This window comes from Stegostoma tigrinum, unplaced genomic scaffold (assembly GCF_030684315.1).
Source record: "Stegostoma tigrinum isolate sSteTig4 unplaced genomic scaffold, sSteTig4.hap1 scaffold_94, whole genome shotgun sequence".
In the NCBI taxonomy this organism is placed as follows: domain Eukaryota; kingdom Metazoa; phylum Chordata; class Chondrichthyes; order Orectolobiformes; family Stegostomatidae; genus Stegostoma; species Stegostoma tigrinum.
In genome coordinates this window covers 1,148,755-1,155,060 of record NW_026728819.1, presented here as the reverse complement: position 1 = coordinate 1,155,060, position 6,306 = coordinate 1,148,755, and the positions used below count along the sequence as shown (strand labels likewise).

Genomic DNA, 6,306 nt, shown 5'->3' with positions numbered 1-6,306 from the left:
CAGTGGTATTATGGTTCGGCTATTAATCCAGAGGCCTAGATAATAGGCTCAGCACCCGGGCTCAAATACTGCTGTAACGGATGGTGGAACTTCAAGCTACTTTATTAAAAACAGCTGATGACGATCATGAATCGATTATCAAGAGAAACCTGATCTAATTCACTCATGCCTTTTAGGGAAGGACACTGCCATTCTTACCTAGTCTGGCCTATGGGTGGATGCAGGCCACCGGGGAAAAGGGATGGGCCTGGCCAGCAATAACTTCATCCTGTTAATGTTTTTTTTAAAGACCAGGATATTGTCTGGACTCGAGCACTTCCTCAGTGAAGATAGATGAGTGAGGCTAGAGCTGTTGTGTTTTTCTGAGAGCAGAGAAAGCTTAGTGGAGAAACTGATTGACGTGTTCAAAAATATGAAGCTTATAAACGGAAAATTGGAATAAACTTTATCTTGTTGAAAAGCATGAGTAACCATTGACATAGATTAAAAACAAGGCACAGAAGGGTTAGAGGAGATTTTAGGCACATGTGTTCTCCCCCAGAGAGTTCTGGGTATCTGGAATTCACTGCCGAACGTGTGGTTAAGCGAAGAATGATCAGAACATTTTAAGAGTGTTTAGATAACCAGTTGAAGTGCCAGATCACACATGGATAGGAGTCAGGTTTTGGAAAATGGGATGCAAAAACAGAAGTTGCTGGAAAAACTCAACAGATGTGGCAGCATCAGTGAAGAAAATGCAAAGTTAACGTTTTGGGTCTGTTGACCCTGCTTCGAAGACCCGAATAAAAACGGATGCCTGAAGAAAGACACAAAAATAATGCACAAGAGTCAAACTTCTGTACTGCAAAAACGGAACGCCTGAGGCTCTGTGGTGCAATGGAGAGCACGTTGGACTTCTATATCAACATTAATATAGCAATTTAAAGGTTGTGGGTTCGAGTCCCACCAGAGTCACGTTTTAATGAAAGTTGCCCATGCCCTATTGCTGACCAGAGGAAATTCGTCAGATTTTCAGGGCAAGCTTTCTGGGAATAATACCGTTTGAAAGACAATCAGACCAGAATCTGTTGCTCACCTGAAAAGAAATGCGAGTTCGTGGTGAAGTTCAACTGGTTTGTAACAGCAACGTTACCTTCCACTGTTGGCAAGTTATTTTCGAATTTTTTTGATGGTGGAAATCGATGAATTTCTGATTCCCAATGGTCCACAAGGTTATGTGGACGGTTGGGGAAAAAATCATTGAAATGTTCTATCGAATGGTGAGGCGTGTTCACATTTTCAGCAGAAAAGAGTACTAAATTATAACGTGGTGAGGACAATGTGAATCAACAGCACTGAATATCAATTCATCAACTTCACCACGCCCCTCTCACAGCTGGAATATTCCAGCGTCAGATCAGGCTGTGGAAGATTAAAAAAAAAACAGTTTCAGTGCGTTTCTGTGTTGAATAAATTAGTGACATTGTGCAATTTGGGATTTTGGAATTGTCCACTCTGCGCAAAATGTGGATCAGTAATATCTGTCCGGAAGAGAGGTGGTCCCAAGACTGAACCTGAGGACAGTGCTGTGCACCCTCCTCGAATCTGGGAAACAATTCCTCATGGACAATGTTATACCCCTGCTCCCCTGGAGCTTTTTATTCCATCGGCTGCAAACCCTCGCAGAAGTTAATTCAACAGATGTTGTCACTGAGTAATTTCTTTACATGTGTTCAGCTCATGTAAGCAGAGTGTCACAGTGGGAACCCGATGGGCCCATCACCTATGGCTCACGTCATGTTCTGGAAACAGTCATCTGCTGTTTCTCATTTCCTAAACACCAGGGAGAAGTAACTGCTACTTTGCACAATTTACTCAACCGTTTTCAGAGAAAGGTTAAGCTGACTCACTGTTTCCTGCTATCTGCAACTCAATAAATATCTCAAATTAATTTTATTATCATAGGGGCCAAGGTTGTAAATGATGAAAAAATACTACCGTGGAGACAGTGCGCTCTCACACATCTCTTTTCTCTCCAGGCGTTGTCAGGGTGATGGCATAAAGCGCCTTCTCCCGTTCTCAGTCACTCTGGGATGGTTTGCAGAGCAGCCTCTATCCTCTGAGCTGTGAAGAAGATGGTGAGTTTTATACACATAGGTGCAGTGTGCATGAGGGACAGAGCTCGCTGTAGTAATACTCCACACTGAGTCGGACAGCAGTGACCTCCCTGTGGCATCTGAAAGGCCACAAGCACTTTTCCCCGAAATTGAGAGCAATTATCCTTCTTCAAGCAGCTCTGCATTTTCTGACAATCTTAGATGCAATTATTTGGACAAGGTTCCTAACAGAATGTAAGTTCCTTTGCATGTGCAATCTCCTTTTTGCACAGCCTCTCTGACTTTCCATATCACTCACTTCCACCACACTCTCCCCCGGCCCGCAAGACTGTGTTTGACAGGAAGCAGAAGAGAGCATTCATGCTGTTCTCCTGAAGCACTGCCTACCAGTGGAAGATGATTTTCTCCAGCCACCAATGGAGAGAGCTTGGTCTGGAGGGAAGGGAGCAAACAGAGTCACTTAGGAGCAGCGGGTCAGAATGGGAAGAATTTGTTAGTAACACTTAATGCGGCTTTCACTCTTCAAAGCAACGGTAATGAACACAGTTTACAAGAAAACTCACGTGATTTAGTGTTAATGGCTCTGCACTGTTGCTGGTTCTTTGCTGAGGGGGACGTTTCCTGTTTCAAGTGGGATGCATAAATGGGGAAGCATAGTATGGTGGCTCAGTGGTTAGCACAACAGCTTCGCAACACCAGGACCTGAGTTCAATTTTAGCCTAAGGCAACTGCCTGTGCGGAGTTTGTGTATTCTGCCTAAGTCTGCATCAGTTTCTTCCAGGTACTCCTGTTCCCTCCCACGGTTCAACATTTGCCGGCTGGGTGGATGGGCCATGCTAAATTGCTTGTAGTGGTCAGGCATGTGTGGGTTATAGGGGATGGTTCTGGATGGGATGCCTCAAGGAGCAGTGTGGACTTGTTGCGACTAAGGGCCTGTTTCCAAGCTGTAGAGAATCTAATCTAAACAGGGGCACCTCTCAAGTTCAAATCACAGGCATTCAGTATCACACTCCATTCTTCACCCATGAGGGCAGGTTTCAATGAATTTGAGGGTGAGATGCCTCAGACTCTTTACAGCAAAGAAATTGCATGTGGAGAAGCAGGATGCAAGCTTTAAAGAAGGTCTGCCCATTGATCAATGGACGTCATCACAGGTGGTGAAAAGTCCAATGTAAACATAACTCTCTTTATCATTTCTGAAGGGCCCAGACGCAAAACTTTAGCTTTCCTGCTCCTTTCATGCTGCTTGTCCTGCTGTGTTCATCCAGTTCTACAACCTGTTATCTCAGATTCTCCAGTATCGACAGTTCCTATTATTTCTCTCTCTTTATCGTCTATGTTCTAAAATTCTAGTTCCCTAGAAAGTGTTTCTTGCAGTCTGCTTCATCCAAGCTCTTGCGCCATCTCCATTTAAACTTCTTTGCTTTAAACAGAGCAATCCCGGCCTCTGGAATCTTGGCACAAAACTGAATTCCCTCATCCCGTGTCATGAGGAAGCCGGAGGATTACGACAAGATTTAAGGGGTAAAAATCAGTTGGTTGTTGGAAACATGGAAACGTAGGAAAAAATAAGTACCCAGTATCCATCTCCATGAATCTTTCAATATTTTTGTGATCCAAGTGGAAGAAAACAACTCACTCCACCATCTGAGAGACCCAGTTCCCTTCAACGGACAAACATCACTGGGCTGGGAGCAGCGAGACAGAATGAGAGGAACATGCTCTACACACAGAGATAATAGGAACTGCAGATGCTGGAGAATCCAAGATAACAAAGTGTGGAGCTGGATGAACACAATAGGCCAAGCAGCATCTCAGGAGCAGGATGCTGCTTGGCCTGCTGTGATCATCCAGCTCTGCACCTTGTTATCTATGTTCTTGAAACTGTTTGCAGCTTCGAATTCGTAGAACATGGGGGTATTTTGCTTTGAGCACGTCTCAGCTGGTTTTTCGCTGAGTAAGCAAGCGTGTAGCTGGCTTCCTGGCCTTGGGGTATGATCCTCACTGAGGTTACAATTACGGCATTGACGTGCGAGAGGTCCCTGGTTCAACTTCCCATCAAGACCGGATTTCTCCTTTCCCTTTTGCCATATTGCCCGAGGAGCTTTTCTTCAAAGCAGCTTGTTGAAAGAGGTCGGATTGCCTGCAGTGTGGATGGGGCAGAAGTACCATTACAGTGAACACGGCAAAAGGAATCACCTGTTCAAAGCGAGAACACGTGTTTCAGGTTGTTCGCCCATGCAATCCGCCTCTCAATGAATCCTTCAGCTGCATTATCGTTCAGTCCTGGGCATGAAACTTCAGGAAGCCGGGATTTGAAGTGATGAGGGACAGCACTGAACAGATTCATGTGAATGGTGCCGTGTATGTAGAATGTCAGCAATAATGTTCAGTTGGAAAGTTGGGAAAGCTCACCTTATAGAGTAGAAAACTGAAAGTTGGTCTGTTTGAAGCTTTGAACAGAGAAGTTTCGGGTCTGTTAATCACTGTCTGACAGAACACCTTGTGCAGATTCTGTTGATATGAAGGGGAATCCGATGCCTGTTAAAATTGATAATGTGCACGTTACAAGGAGAAGCTAAAAGAGAACATTAAAAGAGACAATAAACTGTGAGGCTGGATGAACACAGCAGACCCAGCAGCATCTCAGGAGCACACAAGCTGACGTTTCGGGCCTAGACCCTTCATCAGAGAGGGGGATGGGGTGAGGGTTCTGGAATAAATAGGGAGAGAGGAGGAGGCGGACCGAAGATGGAGAGAAAAGAAGATAGGTGGAGAGGAGAGTATAGATGCGGAGGTAGGGAGGGGATAGGTCAGTCCAGTGAAGACGGACAGGCCAAGGAGGTGGAATGAGGTTATTAGGTAGGAGATGGAGGTGCGGCTTGGGGTGGGAGGAAGGCAACATGACTGCATGACAGGAAAAATGTACGGGCACAGCAAATGCACGCATAAAAAGCTTGAGCACCTGTGCTCTCAAAATCGGCCCATGTTCAGTAGCAGGAACGAGAGAAATTTAACAAAGCTTTCCACAGCAATGCTTTGGCATTACCCTCCTGTCCACAGCAGTAGTGTTATGACAGCTGCAATTTTGGGTGGCTGACCAGAATGAAAGGCTCACTGACGACAAGGGCAAGGCAAGGAAACTCTGTCCACAGGAATGAAGAAACCTGTGGCCGTGATAAAAGGTGTGCCAGTGTTTCTGCCCGGTTTCGAACCGGGGACCTTTCGCGTGTTAGGCGAATGTGATAACCACTACACTACAGAAACACAGTGCCCCACTGCTCTACCCACTGTCCTTCGAACACCATTGAAATTTGCAGCCATTCAACATTTGATTTCTCTGTTTTAAATCGATTGGTGCTGTCCAACGTTATTGACATTGTAAAAAGTAAAAGATACAACATAAAATTGCCCAGAAAATGTTCATGACGATGTTGTCAGGGTTGCAGGGTTTGGACTGTTGGCCTAGGCCGAATCGACTGGGGCATTTTTTTTTTCCTGGAGCATCAGAAGTTGAGGAATGACCTGATAGAAGTCTGTAAAATCTCGCGAGATATGGATAGAGGGAATAGTCAATGTCAATTTCTAAGAGTCGGCCCGAGTGCAAAATGGGAGGGCACATATTTAAGGTGATAGTAGAATAAGTTAAAAGAATTCTTAGGGTCATATTTTCACGCCGAACGTGGTGTGTGTATGGTGTGAACTGCCAGCGGAAGTGGTGGGCGCTTGTAAAAATGACAACATTTCAAAGGCACCTGAGTGTGTGTATGAATCGGTTGAGCGACGAGGAATGAGACCGTCCCACAGCAAAGTGTTCGGTCACTTTAACCAAAGGTTGATTGAGACCAAACAAAGTGGATCATAGTTCATCCCTGTTCTCTACCTGTTTGACGACTCTTTATAAATACCATTTAAAAACTTCGCTCACATTTCTGCTTCTGCCGCCTACTCAGAGACTTAAAAAACTTAGTGGAAGAAAAGTTTCCTTGTACGTTTCATTTCATACTTTTCTCCTCTCATCTCAATCCTATTCCTGCTAATATTTAATATTTCCCCCGGCAAAGAAATTCCCATTTTCCACACTATGCATCCCTCTCTTCATTTTATGTACCTCTATCAGTTCACCCCTCAGCTTCTGTGCTGTTGCAAAATTTTGGTTAGCTTACTAGAATGAAAGGCTCACTGACGCAAGGGCATGGCAAGGGAGCCA

The 6,306-nt window shown here is 44.8% G+C and overlaps 2 non-coding genes across 2 annotated transcripts; one reads left to right on the top strand and one right to left on the bottom strand.

Annotated features, from left to right (window-relative positions):
• Positions 1-862: 862 nt before the first annotated feature.
• trnar-ucu (transfer RNA arginine (anticodon UCU)) lies at positions 863-954 on the top strand. The gene is given in 2 exon segments: positions 863-899; positions 919-954. It is a non-coding gene; the product is annotated as a tRNA-Arg (tRNA).
• Positions 955-5,290: 4,336 nt separating this feature from the next.
• Positions 5,291-5,363, bottom strand: trnav-aac (transfer RNA valine (anticodon AAC)). Its single transcript has one exon. It is a non-coding gene; the product is annotated as a tRNA-Val (tRNA).
• Positions 5,364-6,306: the final 943 nt, after the last annotated feature.